Here is a 17,795-nt window from a genome sequence, read left to right as displayed (position 1 = left end):
AAGGCAAGGATGTTTTCGATCACCTTGCAATCATTTGACTCATTTGTCTACAACTCAGTTCAGAAGCATATTTTTTTATATTTTATTTTTAACTAAACATTTGGAAGAGAGAAAAAATCAGAAGCATAATATTGAAATGTAGTGTTCGGAAAACTTGTAAATTATTGTTTTTCCTACAATTATCACCAAGAACGTAATATTCTAACTCTAATATTTACGGCGTAAAACTGTTAGTACCACCTACTCATACTAAACGATCGTATTTTTCGATCGTTTATTATGAGTAGCTGTCACTAGCGCTTTCACAGCGTATACATAAGGTACATAAGAGTTAGAATATGGCGTCCTTGGTGATAATTATAGGAAAAATACTAATCTATAAGTTTGCCGAACACCACATTACAATATTATGCTTCTGAACTGAGTTATGGGCAAATGAGTCAAACGGTTGCTAAGTGATGGAAAACATCCTAGCTCTAATGATTCCTCTACACTCAAAACAATCCAAACGTCAATGCTACGTTAAAAATCACGTAAGCTGCCGTTTTCGGCACTCAACTGAGATTTACCGGACCTATATGGCACTCACGTTGCGCCTTAGTAAACGGCACTAATGTTTGTACTACAAGCTACGTGATTTTTCACGTAGCGTATTTCCGCCTACTTTTCACGTCAATGCTACGTGGTTGTTGGGTGAAAATGAGTGCTCCACTGTCACTCAAAAGTGTAAACAATAATTTCTAACCTAAAATTTTAGTTAGCAAGCAGCAGCAACAATCATCACTTCATCTTCTCGAGCATGTACAGGTTTTTATATAACTATTTAATTGTTTTAGGGCTCATTAACGTGGAACAATTCGTCATTGAAATCATCGTGATCATTAAACATTTGAAAGCAGTTTTTTCGTTCGAAACTAAAATGTTTGCAGCGAAAATGTATTCACTGTATTCCTCATGAGGAATGGAATACAGTGAATACATTTCCATGGCGATTGTTTTGACTTACAGCGAAAAAACTGCTTTTCAATTTCCGAAAAATGATGACGAATGCTTGAGCCTTAACACTGCTTATACCAACAGGGTTTTTGTAACGTAAAGTACCGACAGGCAAAAAAACGTGGAACTAATTTTTTGCACATCCACATCTCAGCAGTTAGTGAACCAAATTTCAATCTTTTTGCGTTAACGGAATCCTACACTATCCTAGAGAGGTGTAATGAAAGCCGATTGGAATTTCATGCAGCTTCCGGTGAGAACCAGACGAAAACATTAGTTCCACATTTTTAACTTCTTCCGGTTCCGTTTTGTTCCCGGATTGGTTGTGAGTACCATGTCTTTGTAGCGAGTTCTTTCGGAACCTCGACAAGATAGAAACATTCTGTCTTCGGCAAAGTTGTTCAGAACAACAACCACTTCCTGGTGATGGATTTCATAGTTCCGAATTTCCCCACCACGTGGCGCTAGTGTACATAGTGGCTTCCGGTACGACTTTGGACGGATATAGCACGAGATTGAAGCCAGATAGGAAGATGCGATCTTCGGCAAAGTTGTTCAGGACTACGAGTACCTCCAGTTCATAAAGTGCATAGTTCGGAATTTCACCACCACGTGGCGCTAGTGTACATAGCTACTTCCGGTATGACTTTGGAGGGATATAGCACGAGATTGAAGCCAGATAGGAAGATGCGATCTTCGGCAAAGTTGTTCAGTACTACAAGTACTTCTAGGTCATGAAGAGCATAGTTTAAAATTTCACCACTACGTGGCGCTAGTGTACATATTGACTTCCGGTACGACATTGGAGGGATATAGCACGAGATTGAAGCCAGATAGGAAGATGCGATCTTCGGCAAAGTTGTTCAGGACAACGAGTACTTCCAGTTCATAAAGCGCATAGTTCGGAATTCACCACCACGTGGCGCTAGTGTACATAGCTACTTCCGGTATGACTTTGGAGGGATATAGCACGAGATTGAAGCCAGACAGGAAGATGCGATCTTCCTTGTTCAGTACTACGAGTACTTCCAGGTCCTGAAGAGCATAGTTTGAAATTTCACCACTACGTGGCGCTACTGTACATAGCAACTTCCGGTACGACTTTGGTGGGATACAGCACGAAATTGAAGCCAGATAGGAAGATGCGATCTTCGGCAAAGTTGTTCAGGACTACGAGTACTTCCTGGTGATGGATTTCATAGTTCAAAAATTCACCACTACGTTGCGCTAGTTTACATAGCTACCTCCGGTATGACTTTGGAGGGATATAGCCCGAGATTGAAGCCAGATAGGAAGATGCGATCTTCGGTAAAGTTGTTCAGGACAACGAGTACTTCTAGGTCATGAAGAGCATAGTTCGGAATTTCGCCACTACGTGGCGCTAGAGGGATATAGCACGAGATTAAAGCCAGATAGGAAGATGTGATCTTCGGCAAAGTTGTTCAGGACTACGAGTACTTCCAGGTCATGAAGAGCATAGTTTAAAATTTCACCACTACGTGGCGCTAGTGTACATATTCACTTCCGGTACGACTTTGGTGGGATACAGCACGAGATTGAAGCCAGATAGGAAGATGCGATCTTCGGCAAAGTTGTTTAGTACTACGAGTATTTCCAGCTCATGAAGAACATAGTTCAAAATTTCACCACTACGTGGCGCTAGTGTATATATTGACTTCCGGTACGACTTTTATGGGATATAGCACGAGATTGAAGACAGATAGGAAGATGCGATCTTCGGCAAAGTTGTTCAGTACTACGAGTACTTCCAGGTCATGAAGAGCATAGATCGAAATTTCACCACTACGTGGCGCTAGTGTACATAGTGACTTCCGGTACCACTTTGGTGGGATATAGCACGAGATTGAAGCCAGATAGGAAGATGCGATCTTCGGCAAAGTTGTTCAGGACTACGAGTACTTCCAGGTCATGAAGAGCATAGTTCGGAATTTCACCACCACGTGGCGCTTGTGTACATAGTGACTTCCGGTACGGCTTTGATGGGATATAGCACGAGATTGAGGCCAGATAGGAAGATGTAATCTTTGGCAAAGTTGTTCAGGACAACGAGTACTTCTAGGTCATGAAGAGCATAGTTCGGAATTTCGCCACCACGTGGCGCTAGTGTACATAGTGACTTCCGGTACGACTTTGTTGGGATATAGCACGAGATTGAAGCTAGATAGGGAGGTGCGATCTTCGGCAAAGTTGTTCATGACAACGAGTACTTCTGGGTCATGAAGAACATTGTTCGGAGTTTCCCCATCACGTGGCGCTAGTGTTCATAGCTAGTACCGGTATGACTTTGGTGGGATATAGCACGAGATTGAAGCCAGATAGGAAGATGCGTTCTTCGACAAAGTTGTTCAGGACTACGAGTACTTCCAGGTCATGAAGAGCATAGTTTAAAATTTCACCACTACGTGGCGCTAGTGTACATATTGACTTCCGGTACGACTTTGGTGGGATACAGCACGAAATTGAAGCCAGATAGGAAGATGCGATCTTCGGCAAAGTTGTTCAGGACTACGAGTACTTCCTGGTGATGGATTTCATAGTTCAAAAATTCACCACTACGTTGCGCTAGTTTACATAGCTACCTCCGGTATGACTTTGGAGGGATATAGCCCGAGATTGAAGCCAGATAGGAAGATGCGATCTTCGGTAAAGTTGTTCAGGACAACGAGTACTTCTAGGTCATGAAGAGCATAGTTCGGAATTTCGCCACTACGTGGCGCTAGTGTACATAGTGACTTCCGGTACGACTTTGGTGGGATATAGCACGAGATTGATGCCAGATAGGAAGATGCGTTCTTCGACAAAGTTTTTCAGGACAACGAGTATTTTTAGGCCATGAAGAACATAGTTCAAAATTTTACCACATCGTGGCGCTTCTGTACATAGCTAGTACCAGTATGACTTTGGTGGGATATCCCAGCAAACCAGAAGTCATATAAGGATGCTTATCTAAAGTTATATTAATGAACAAATTCAGTTAGAATTATATAAGGTGCAATAACAGATTAGGTTAAATCGTATATTAAGCCCGCAATTTTATCCAATTTCATTTGGCAGTATCAATAATTTCAAATTTACGTTAACAATTATACAACTTCAAGTTTACATTCTTCAACAACTTCAAATTCACTTGTTGCGACAACTTCAAATGCACTTGTTGCGACTCCATTATTGTAATCATAAATGCGAAATTGCATATGAGGTCATATTTGTAAAAATAAAATCATACGGTGTGGGGATCTAGTTGGAGAGCCAGTGGATGATGGGAATTAAGATGTCTTGGAAATATTTCGCTATGCACATCGTTTAACTCAAATAGGTACAGCTGAAGGAGTTTTATTATATTCACCTACCTCAATGTCATACTGGCTGTTCCAAGGGCAGCTCTGTGGAAGAACCAGCCCAGCTGTACCGCGGATCCGCAGCTGCGCTGTTCTAAGAAAATGTTGCTCTCGTTCCGCGAACATAAACCAGTCAGTTTCTGCTGCACTTTCTGATATCAGCATAATTGAAGATTTTTAAAAGTTTACGAAATATAGTTCACACTATGCTTGTATCTTCAATGCTTTCTTGCTATCATTCACACTTTTAACTAAAAGACTGACACGACTTGTTGTTATTTTATTGTTTGTCAAAAAGAAATCGTAAAGCTAGTCGTAAAGGGTCAAATTAAGTTATATATGAAATTATATAAAACGCCGAATAAATTCGTCAAGATTTGTATATATCAAAATGAGATTGTCAATATGTGCGTAGATGGCCTCTAAGGTGTGTACGGATAGAGCAAATCTGAGCATTTAAAGCAATCCTTTTTGAACGAATCCATATTAAGATAACTCAGTTGCGACAGAGTAATGTCAGTCAATTTGTTGGCAGGGTTTGAGTACAAAATGTTATTATCCAATACTGGTACTTGTGGCCATTCCATCCAGCCTTCTAATTATTTATATGAGCTTAAATTTCACGTTCTACAAGAGTCAGTGATTGACACAGTGGTAGAGTATCTGATTAATGAGCTGCAGGTCGGAAAATCTAGGCTTGTTAACCTCTTTTTATATTTGAACAACTGAAAATGAAATCGTATATATTGCCAAGCAAAGTTATGAAAAGATGTTATATTACATGCCAAATAAATTCGTCTGAAGTTGTATAAGTCAAAGTGGTTTTCTGAAAATGTACGTATATGGCCTCCAAATTTGTGCGAATAGAGCATATTTGGTGCATCTTATACAATGTGTTTTTGACGGATAATAGTTCACTTAGCACAGTTGTAGCAGAGTTATGTGAATCAATTTGTTGGCTGGGATAGCACGAGATTGCAGCCAGATAGGAAGGTGCGATCTTCGGCAAAGTTGTTCAGGACTACGAGTACTATTAGCTGATGAAAAACATATTTCGGAGTTTCACCCCCATGTGGCGCTAGTGTACATAGTTACTTCCGGTACGACTTTAGTGAGATAAATCACAAGATTGAAGCCAGATAGGAAAGTACGATCTTCGACAAAAATGATCAGGATTACGATTACTTCCAGGTCATGAAGAGCATAGTTCAAAACTTCACCACCACGTAGCGCTATTGTACATAGCTACTTCCGGTACGACTTGTGTACATAGTTACTTCCGGAACGATTTTGGTGGGATATAGCACGAGATTTAAGCCAGACAGGAAGGTGCGATGTTCGGCAAAGTTGTTCAGAACTGTGAGTACTTCGAGGTAATGAAGAGCATAGTTCCGACTAACACCACCACGTGGCGCTATATCATAAGAATGAAGCCAGACAAGAAGGTGTGTTCTTCGACAAAGTTGTTCATGACTACGAGTACTTCCAGGTCATGAAGAACATAGTTCCGAATTTCACCACCACGTGATGCTAGTGTACATAGTGACTTCCGATACGTCTTTAGTGAGATGTATCACTAGATTGAAGCCAGATAGAAAGGTACGAGTCTAGCTTCCACGTTCAAGGATCAAGGAGCAAGGATCATTTCAGGACCACTTGGAGAGTATTCCCTAAGAATATCTTCAGAGATACTTTCCGCGAATGCCCGAGGCGTTTCTCTAAGAGATTCAGTTCTAGTAGAATTAAGGTTTTAGTATAATTATTGCAAAAGCTTTGGAAGATTTTTTGTTTTCGTGAAAAATGTAAACTTCAGAAAGATATTCTCATAATGATGATTCACACAAGTTTTAGCAAAGATATTCAAATAAATTTCTGGCTCCAACTTCATATTTATTATCCAGAATAATATATTAAACCCATGACCATCCGCAAATAAAGGGGGACATGCGATCAACAGCGCCACGGACTCGGGCACTCTGGAGAGGAATTTCCGAATAAATCACTGCATAAATTTCTGAAGGAATCTTTCGAGGACTTCGTCAACGAACTCTAGGGAAAAAAATTTCGTAGTAATCCCTTCAAAACATATTCCGAAAGTATCACTAAAAAACTTTCCTAAATTCGGGAGTATCATAATGAATCTCTGTAAGCATTACTAAAATTTATCGTAAATGAATCGCAGAAAGAAGCTCCGGAGTCATTTGAAATGAAATCGCTAAAGTTTTCAAGCTCCGGAGGAATTTTGAAGAAATCCTTGGGGAAAGAAAGCATTAGAAGATGGGTTCATGAAGAAAAAAACAAACGGGCATCTAGAGGAACTCCAGAATCCCTGTTAAAAATTCCCTGTAGAATTTTTGAAGATATCACTGGAAAATCTCCTGGATCCATGGAAAGATTTGCAAAACAATACTCAAGGATCCCAAATGGAATCACCCAAATGGTTTCCCGAAAGAAATCTTGGAAATAATCCAGAAAGGACTGCTAAAGGAATTTCCAAAAAATCACTAGAGGATTTTTTCAAAGAAATCGCAAGAGAGAGTGGATATTCGAAGGAATCTTTGAATGCACTTCCGAAGCAATATCTAAAAAAATCCCAAAGAATTCTTGGTAAAATTTCGAAGAATTTTCCGAATAGCTAGAAAAAAACTATTTTTTGAAGAATTCCTGGAAGAATATTTCAAAAAATTCCAGAAGCAATTCCTTTACTGGAAGAAATTCAGCTGGAATCTCTGGAGGGAAACCTGAAGGGTGTCCGTGAGGAATTTTAGTAATAACGACTGCATAAATTCCTTTGGGAATTCCACGAATGAATATTCACAGGAATCCTTGGAGAAGGAATTTCTTGAACAATATTTTGAGGAATTTCTGGAGGCTAGCTAGCTAGATAAATTGTCAGAACAATCCTTCGAGTGAGTCAGAGAAGTCCCAATCTGGTCTAAATTTCTCTTGCATAGCTCCTAAAAATCGTTTTTTTTATACTATCAAAACGGGGTGGTGAAATTCCAAACCCGGTAGTGCTCGTAGTCCTAAACAATTTCGCCTTTCTAAAAGACTTGAAGATCGCGCAATGCCTCATCAAATTCGTACCGGAGATTAGTATGTACACACGGAAAAAATCCATTCCCAAGACCATGAATATGACTCATAGTTTCCCGATATTTTTATGATTTTATGTTATAAATATACACCATGATTAAATTTTATGATCTTATGATTGATTTCACCATAACGCTATGCACCCGTTATTGTTTTGGCTTTCGACGACCAAAAATGGAAAATATAATCATGAAGCTATGATTAAATAAGCTGGGATCATGAGTAGCATTCATGAAGCCAAGAATAATTTTCATAAACCTGGATGCAGATCCTGATGCTTTACCACCAGATTCATAAAATTATGGTTTGGTGAGGTAGAACCATGCATAGAATTCATGGAATCAAAAAATACTTTTATGATTCCGTCGTCGTCGGACCTATATGCTTCTCAGTCAAATTCATAAAATCATGGTTGAGGGAGATGGAACCATGCATAGAATTCATGGAATTAAGAATTACTTTTATGATTCCGTCGTCGTCGGTCCCAAATGCTTTTAATTAGATTAATAAAACGATGCAAGCTAAAATCATAAGAAAATAAAATACGTGATATCAGAGCCCATTTCTATGATTTTGGGACCTATTCATCATCCTTTTTTCTATGAGCAAGCAGCACTTTTTAGTTGGCCTCTTGTTAGTGAAGATATGTAATGTTCAAATATAAAAGAGAACAACAATGATCGAACTCACCGGATAATCATATTTAGCTGGTTTATTATTTTTGTCTTTGGCACCTACATCCAACAGCCTAAGGCTGCCCTCCAAACCACATCAATTGTTCACTAGTTCACATCACTTGCTGAGTCTCCGAACTCGTCAAACGATGGATAAACCAAAAAAATAGAGAGAATTACCGAAAATTAACGCGCGATTCTCACTTTGTTTCACCCTCCGTACATAAACTCGGAGCTACGGCGGATGGCACAACGAAAACGCGAACTAGGCACTGTTTACTTTTTGCGCGTTTACTTTTTAGTCAATCAACTCCCAACAACCTGCCGAATCTTACGGGCACACTGTTTCGATATTCCATTTCCTCATATATGCACATTTATTACTCTAACCAAATAAAAACTTTGCAAAAATAGCAGGTTCAACTTTTTCCACATGTCTGTGCTGGACGACCGCGAGATTTATATAATTGCATATGACAGATAAATGTAACGCTAGGAAGCGACCATGAATATAATTTATGAAAATGCTTGTTTCTATTCATATTTCTGGCCAACTCATTCATGATATTATGAATTTTAATTCTGATATTATGAGTTGGCAGACATCATAAGAACATGATTTTTTATTCATGATTAGGGGAATGGATTTTTTTCCGTGCACTAGCGCCACGTGGTGATAACGTTCGGAGCTGGAAGTACTTGTAGTCCTGAACAACTTTGCCGAAGGTCGTACTTTCCTGTCGGTCTTCAATCTTGTGCTATATTCCACAAAAGTCGTACCGGAAGTAACTATGTAAACTAGCGTCCGTGGTGGTGGAATTAGGAACTATGCTCTTCATCACCTGGGAGTACTCGTAGTTTTGAACAACTTTGCCGAAGATCGCATCTTCCTATCTGGCTTCAATCTCGTGCTATATCCCTCCAAAGTCATACCGGAAATAGCTATATACACTAGCGCCACGTGGTGGTGAAATTCCGAACTATGCTCTTCATGACCTGGAAGTACTCGTAGTCCTGAACAACTTTGCCGAAGATCGCATCTTCCTATCTGGCTTCAATCTCGTGCTATATCCCATCAAAGTCGTACCGGAAGTAACTATGTACGCTAGCGCCACATGGTGGTGACATTCCGAACAATGCTCTTCATGACCTAGAAGTACTCGTTGTCCTGAACAACTTTGCCTAAGAAAGCATCTTCCTATCTGGCTTCAATCTCGTGCTATATCCCTCCAAAGTCGTACCGAAAGTCACTATGTACACTAGCGCCACGTGGTGGTGAAATTTTGAACTATGTTCCTCATGACCTGGAAGTACTCGTTGTCCTGAACAACTTTGCCGAAGATCGCATCTTCCTATCTGGCTTCAATCTCGTGCTATATCCCTCCAAAGTCGTACCGGAAGTAGTTATGTACACTAGCGCCACGTGGTGGTGAAATTTCAAACTATGAACTTTATGAACTGGAAGTACTCGTAGTCCTGAACAACTTTGCCGAAGATCGCATCTTCCTATCTGGCTTCAATCTCGTGCTATATCCCTTCATAGTCATACCGGAAGTAGCTATGTACACTAGCGCCACGTGGTGGTGAAATTCCAAACTATGCACTTTATGAACTGGAAGTACACGTAGTACTAAACAACTTTGCCGAAGATCGCATCTTCCTATCTGGCTTCAATCTCGTGCTTTATCCGTCCAAAGTCGTACCGGAAGTCACTATGTACACTAGCGCCAAAGTATCTAAATACCAAGGTAAGAGATTCCCGCTAATATTCACGGATTAGTGAGAAAAGGAAAAAAGCAAAAAATAGTTATGAAGTTTGCGCTGATTTGTATGGGCACATCACTATTTAGCAAACTTTCTTAAGAAATTAAGCACTCCCATCTTAGAAGCTATTATTTAATTGTATCTGACTGGATTAAATGTGACCTCCATGCAATAAAACAAAAAATATCGCCATTTGAAAATCGGTAACAAATTTTTTTTAATTGATTCTAAACATATTTTTTCAACATTTAGAAACATCCAAACTAACAAAACTTAACAAACTTTGCTGAAATAATGACATTTTAGTGTAAAAACACCAACTTTTCATAACTAACGCAGATGTGTTGGTGAGTCTCATTTTTGACATTTACGGGAATCTCTTACCTTGGTACATATTTATATACTTTGCACTAGCGCCACGTGGTGGGGAAATTCGGAACTATGAAATCCATCACCAGGAAGTGGCTGTTGTTCTGAACAACTTTGCCGAAGACAGAATGTTGCTATCTTTTCGAGGTTCCGAAAGAACTCGCTACAAAGACATGGTATGTACTCACAACCAATCCGGGAACAAAACGGAACCGGAAGAAGTTAAAAATGTGGAACTAATGTTTTCGCCTGGTTCTCACCGGAAGCTGCATGAAATTCCAATCGGCTTTCACTACACCTCTCTAGGATAGTGTAGGATTCCGTTAATGCAAAAAGATTGAAATTTGGTTCACTAACTACTGAGATATGGATGTGCAAAAAAACAGTTCCACGTTTTTTTGCCTGTCGGTACTTAGCGTGTTAAAAAGATTATGTGGAATTTCAGGTACGCATAGCACTGACTAGAAGCACCGAGACATGGAGACCAGAGCATGCGGAGATCAAGTTTATTAAAAGTCATACGTCCTTGCTTTGTTACCAAGTGCCAAAAAATGTGTTATTTAACCATTTTAATTGAAATTTTCATGTATAAATAATTGAAATATATGGACACATTATATAAAAAGTTTAGCATTCTGCTTTTATGTACCGTAGCATCACCTAATTCCAATCACTTTTTTTCGATTCTTAATTCCATTTACACCATGCAAAACAAATAGGGTGAATGGAATTAGGAACCGAGAAAAGTGATTGGAATTAGGTTATGTCCCGGTACATCTTTTGAAATGAAAAGTTAATTAAAAGGATGCCAGGCAATAACCATTAAAAGCCTCCAGTAAAACTTATCTTAATTTCCACGTAGCTGCTACGTGAAATCTAAGTGACCTTCAGATACGAAGAATTGAGTTCCGTCACTCACAATCCACGTAGCTGTTACGTGGAAAGTGCGATGGAAAAAAATTACGTATATTTTCACGTACGAACGACGTGAAGAATTTTCAGAGTGTAGGAATATCTATAGAGATTACCTCCGCTCCAAAAATTTGTCTACAGATTCCTCCAGAAATTCCTTTTGGGAAACCTTTAGGGATTGCGCTAAGGGTTCCTCCAGGAATACCTCCAGGCAATATACATAGAACGCGACGCGAGACAGGACACTATAAGTGTTGTTCTTACAACATATTAAAAGAATTTAAATTTACCTTTTAAGTCGACCGGTTTCCAGGCATTCCTCGAAGAATTCCTCCAAGGATTTTTATTGGAATTTTGTATATGGATTCATCCAGGGATTTCTATAGGGTTACCTTCAAGTATTCCACCAGGAAATCCTCCCGAAATTGACTCCCCCAAGAATTTCTTCAATAATTCCTCCAGAGATTCCTTCACAAATTTCCCCAGGAATTCCTCCCGGAATTTATCCAGAACCCCTCCTAAGAATTCCTCCAGGAATCTGGATCTCCGAGATCTCCTCCAAAGATTCCTCCAGGAATTCCGTCAGGGATTCCTCCGGAATTTCATCCAGACACTCCTCTAGATATTCCTACAGGAATTCCTCCAGAAGTTCTCTAGGCGTTCCCCCAGGAATTCTTCAAGGGATTTCTCCAGGCATTCCTTCAGGATTTCATCTTGGAATTTCTCCAGGGACTCCTCCAGGATTCCCTCCCAGAACTCATCCAGGAATTACCCCAGGAATTCCTCCAGGGATATCTTCAGGAATTTTTTAAAGAATTACTTCAGGAATTCGCTCAGAAATTCGTACAGTAATTTTTCCAGGAGTTTCTTCAGGAAATCCTCCAGAATTTTTTTTCAGGGATTATTCCAGGAATTCCCTTGAGAATTACTCCGGGAATTTATTCAGGAATTCCTCCAAGGATTCTTCAGGAATACAGAAATTTCTGTAGGAATTCATCCAGGGATTGCTCCAGGAATTCTTTCAGGAATTTCTCCAGAGATTCCTCTAGGGATTTCTCTTGGAATTCCCCCTCTTCAAATTCCTAAAGGGATTCAGGAATTCCTCCAGGGATTTTTTTTAAGTATTTCTCCAGGGATCCCTTTAGGTATCCCTCTAGAAATTCCTCAAAGGATTCTTCCAGAAATTTCTCTAGGAATTCATCGAAAGGTTTATTCAAAAATTTCTTCAGGGATTCCTCCCGCCTCCCGGAATTTCTCTAGGGAATCTACCAAGAACTCTTTTGAATATCCAGGGATTCCACCAGGACCCTGGAATATCTTCAGGGATTTCCAAGAATTCCTCCAGATATTGTTTCAGAAATTCCTCAGGGATTCCTCTAGAAGTTCCCCGGGGAGTTTCTCCCAAAATACCTCCAATGATTCTTTAAGAGATTCCTCCAGAAATTGCTTCAGGGATTCATCCAGAAATTCCTCCGAGGATTTCTCCCGGTATTCTTTCAGAAATGCCTCCAAGGATTTCTCTGGGAGTTTATCCATAAATTCCTCTAGGAATTTCTCCAGAAATTTCTTTAGAGATTCCTCCCAGATTTCCTTTAGAGTATAATTTATCCAAGGATTCCTCCAGGAAATCCTACAATTAGTTCTTCAAAAATTTCTCCAGGGATTCCTTCAAGTATTCCTCTAGGAATTTCTCCAAGAAATCTTCCTCCACGGTTGCCTCCTTAATTTCCTCCAGGCATTCTTGCAGAAATTCCTCCAATAATTCCTTCAGGAATTGCTTCAGGGATTCATCCAGGAATTCCTCCTAGGATTTCTCCAAGAATTTTCCCACGGATTGCACCGAGAACTCTTCCACGTATTGCTCCAGGAATTTCGCTGATGATTTCTTCCGAAATTTCTCTCGGGATCTCTTTAAAAATTTATTCAGGGCTTCCTTCAGAAATTTTAGGAATCTTTCCATCATCTTTTCCAGGGATGCACCCAAGAATTTCTCCCGGATTAGCTGAAGATTTCGAGGAACTCTTCCAGCGATTAATATTGGAATTCTTTAAGATAGTTTTAGAGGAATGCATACAGGAACCAGGAATAATCTTCAAAAAAATCTTCTGGGAGTTCATCCACGGATTTGTTTAGGAATCCATCCATGAATTTCTTCAAATTTACCCTGTGCAGCTCCTGCAAAGGAATTCCTTCAGATATTTGTCCTGCGATTCTTTCAGGAATATATCCTGATATTCTTTTTTTTTCTGCAAAAAAAAACCTTCAAGAAGTTATCCATTGTTTTTTTTTCAAGAACTCCAGAGATTCCTTTAGGAATTTTTCCTGGGATGTTTTCAAGGTGTTCTTTTAAAAAGTTCTTCGGGGATTCTTCCAAAAAAATGGTCAAGGGCCTTCTTCAGAAATTCCCCAAGAATGTATTAGGGGTTTCCTTCAACAGTTGATTTAGGATTTAGCCTAGGATTTCTGCAGGGCTTTCTTCTGAGATCTTCTTCCGAATTTAGTGTAAGGATTCCTCCGGAAATTTCTCTTGGAATTTCTCCAAGAAGATGCCTAAAAATTTCCTTCAGGAATCCCTCCAGCATTTTCTTTAGGAGTTTATTCAATAAATTTTCCAGTGCAGGTTTTGATTGCGCAGAAGTCACTGTGACTTAATTTGAACAAATAAGTTCTAACTTGCTAGAAGCGCTTGCTGACATTTTAAGGAAGGGAATCCTAGGGAAGATTTTTTTCGGAATTCTCTAAGGGTTTCCTCCCTGGATTTCTGTAAAATACGTTCCAGCGATTTTGTCCAGGAATTCCTTCAGGTGAATTCCAGTTTTTTTCCTAGAACTGCATTATTTGACAGTTCTCCGGAATCACCTCCAGAGAATTATTCAAAAATTTCTCCAGGGATTCTTACTGGGATACCTGGAGGGTTTCCTCCAGTGATAGTTTTACGGCTTTCACGAGAATGCCTTCAAGAATTCTTCCAATGATGCTTCCGGAAATACATCAATTGACATTTCCACAGGATTATGCTCTGAGATGAGTAAATGCAGCATATGAGTACAGAAACCAGGCTTGATAATCATCCTCGAAATCAAAAGGGTTTTGCAACATGCGACAAGCTCGCGCTCGGTGCCGTTGAGGATTTGCGTTGTGATTTGTGAGTTTTATTTTCGTTCCTCAGAAAATCGCTGAAATCGCTTCCTCATTTTCTCGCGAGGGAGTTTATTCAAGCCTGACAGAAACTGTCTTTATGAAAACTCTGGCAAGGACGTACTCGGATCAACATATTAGAATATCAACGGATATTCTTAGAGAATTAGAGATACAAGACATTCGAAGATTGCTTATTAGCATAGACAAACAGGATGATTAATTACTGAAAGAATTCCATTTAGCCATGGAAGAAGCTCAGAAGAAATAATGCACGAGTAAAGAAAAATCCTTAATCTTCCAGAAATTGGTCATTCCTACCAGCATCACGCTGATTTATGTAAAACAAACGAACTTTTGTCAACGTAGAGTAATGCGGGGCAAAAGTTCGCACGGGGCAAAAGTTCGCAGTGGGTCTTTATCTGCGCACGAGTTAAGAACCCAGGCAAACTTGTATGGGTTCGACAGATTATCAGACCAGATACTCGTCAATAAAAATGAAAACGATTTCGTTATGCAGTAGCAGAGTTATGCAATAAAATGTGTTTCTAGCTGTATTGATGTAATTTTTGGACCTTTTGGAATAAGAATTGGTAATGACTGAAAAAAGAAGAATAACATAACAAATCGTTCTGACGGAGGGATAAATTTTGGAAAAAAAGATCGATTACATATAAGGTAAACATTGTGTTCGCTTGTTTAGAACATAAAATGAAAAATGGCTGAAAAAACATTTTGGAACATTTTTCGCCATACTCGTGTCATCCTTTGAAAGTTTTTGGGAGTATTATGTTGTTCTACTTTTTTGGGGTCTTCCATAGCTTAGTTTGTAAATTCACACTTATAATTCATCACCATACTGTGGAGTCACTCCACACCACGTGGTCATTTTTGTTTCTGAATTTAAGGCCACTCCCTCCCTCTTGTGTGGTCTTTGGGTCATCAGATCTCAATTGCCGCGCAATTCAGATCCTATTGTGATCCACTAGCCTCTGCACAGCAACTCCTATCCATACCTCCGCGTGTTACCAGCTGGAAACTACGAAAAACCTTAGGGAAGATCGGGTAACCAACCCCGGTAGGAACTTTGGTCATACTCTGACAGGGTAGAGGGAGGGGGGGGGGGGGGTTTGCTTGCAAACCAGAGCGTATGTTCTCCAGGAGGAGCGGCTCACAACACCGTCTGATCTCCATGTTGGGATCGGCGGATCAACGTCCGAGTGCCAAGGAAGGACTCTAAGCTCAACTGTGCACTATGGTCCTCCGGAAAGTAGGGGGTTGGTGTCAGGCCCTACGAGCCAGCCGTAAAAAAAGGACTTGCGATTGGAAACTCGGTACGTGGAACTGCCGATCTCTCAACTTCAGTGGGAGCACCCGCATACTCGCCGATCTACTGAAGGACCGCGGGTTCGGCATCGTAGCGCTGCAGGAGGTGTGTTGGACAGGATGCAGTGCGAACGTTCAGTGGTACATATACATAAGCATACCATCTATCAGAGTTGCGGCAGTACATGTGAGCTGGGAACAGCTTCGATCGTGATGGGCGACATGCAGAAGCGCGTGATCGATTGGTGCCCGATTGACGAAAGAATGTGCAGGTTGAGGATCAAGGGCCGATTCTTTAACTTCAGCGTAACAAACGCACACAGTCCCGGAAAAACGCATTTTACGCTGCCCAAACCACGATGTCAAGATCATTATAGGAGACCTAAACTCTCAGCTAGGCCAGAAGGAGGAATTCAGACCGACGATTGAAAAGTTCAGCGCCCACCAGCTGACGAGCGACTAGAGCGACTGAAACATCCGAATGGCGCCTTTTAGCATATGGGCAGAATCTCGAGGAAGCGCTGCCAGACAAAGGAGAACTCGCCGCTTGCCCCTCTAGAGGACTGCTGGAGAACAGTAAAAGCAGCCATCAACAACGCAGTCGAGAGCACCATTACCTTAATGGCTAGTTTCCACTTCGTACGTACTGTGCAAAAAGATAGGACAAGTAATGGTCAAGTAATGATTCCGCTTCAAAATTACTTGTGCAGTTCGCAGATGGCAAGTAAGGAAAAAAGTGTAAGGCACCCTACACACTACTCAAACGGTTTGACCAACATTGACTCCGCCCCCAGGTTGGTGGTTGAGTTGGTGCTGTGTTTGACCGTGTGTGATGCTGTTTGACGAACCGATTTGGCAGTTCGTCAAACCGATTTGACGGTTGATGGTTTGGTTGGCAAAAATCAAACCAGTTTGATTTTACTCAAACCAACGGTGGGCGGAGCCAATGTTTGACGAACCGATCGTACCGTGTGTAGTGTTGTTGCACAAACATAGTGCGATTTCAAATGGGGGATGATGTTTGTGCAACCCAAGTGACATGTTGGTGCAACACGATTTGGCAGTTCGTCATACGGTTGCAGAAACATTTGCTGGTTCGACCAACCTGGGGGCGGTGGCAATGTTCGTCAAACGGTTTGAGTAGTGTGTAGGGTGCCTAACACTCGTAACGCTTCCCGTGCGAATCGAATGGAGCTGTCACTTTTCCTTGCGGAAAAATAGTCCGCGCTATTATTCCGTAAGGAAAAGTGACGTTTCTCCCCATACTAGATCAGTTGTCAAAATTACTTGCGGAAAAAGGTGGAATTTTACTTGAGCGCTCTACTTGGCAACAAGAAACTAAAGCTACTAGTACACAGGGTCAAATATTTGTCCAAAAAGAAACCAATGCTCAAACATCTTGTTTGACTCGATCGAATTTTTATTAGTGTCAAACTGATGTTGTTTCTTGAGTTCTTTCCTTGTCAAATATTTGACCCTGTGTACTACTGGCCTAAGCTTAACCGTAGTGTTGCCAGCATAAAAAACACCCGTAGAAGGCCGGCAGGGTACCCGGGTACCCACGAAATGGAAATGATCATATCTCAGCGATTTTTCCACAGATATTAAAAGTCTTTGCCTCATTCAACTCAGAAACTCATTATCCATCGAGATAGTATTTGGCTGGACCGGTCCGATCACCATAGGTACCGGAAAATCCGGATTTACGGATCCATGTTTTTATACAATACAATATACGGGATTTTCGGTAGGTTAGTAGCAATTTCGGTACCAAGCATCGTAAAATTGCTTTGGCATATTGTATCTGACCGGCCTAGAATCATGAAACGTGTTGACTTTGAAACTGTGATTTCGGAACACGCTTCCCGTGGGGCCATGGTTGACCATAAACACTTTAAGGTTCAACTCACAATTTGTATGTATTGGTGAAAGCGCCAACTGACTCAACCGAGAGTAAACAAATACTCCTGAACGCGGATGTGCAGATGAGGCAGGTTCGTTAGTGCATTTCAGTGAATCAAAATTCATCCATCGCGCAACAATAACGACATTGTCGCAACCTGAATTTGTTGCGACATTCTACCCAATGCGACATATGTTTGTCCCTACTTGAACAGAATAGGACAAAGATTGTGCACCACGAGTTTAGACTTAAGCCTTG

The sequence above is a fragment of the Aedes albopictus genome, chromosome 3 (assembly GCF_035046485.1).
Source record: "Aedes albopictus strain Foshan chromosome 3, AalbF5, whole genome shotgun sequence".
Classification (NCBI taxonomy): domain Eukaryota; kingdom Metazoa; phylum Arthropoda; class Insecta; order Diptera; family Culicidae; genus Aedes; species Aedes albopictus.
This window is presented reverse-complemented; position numbering follows the sequence as displayed.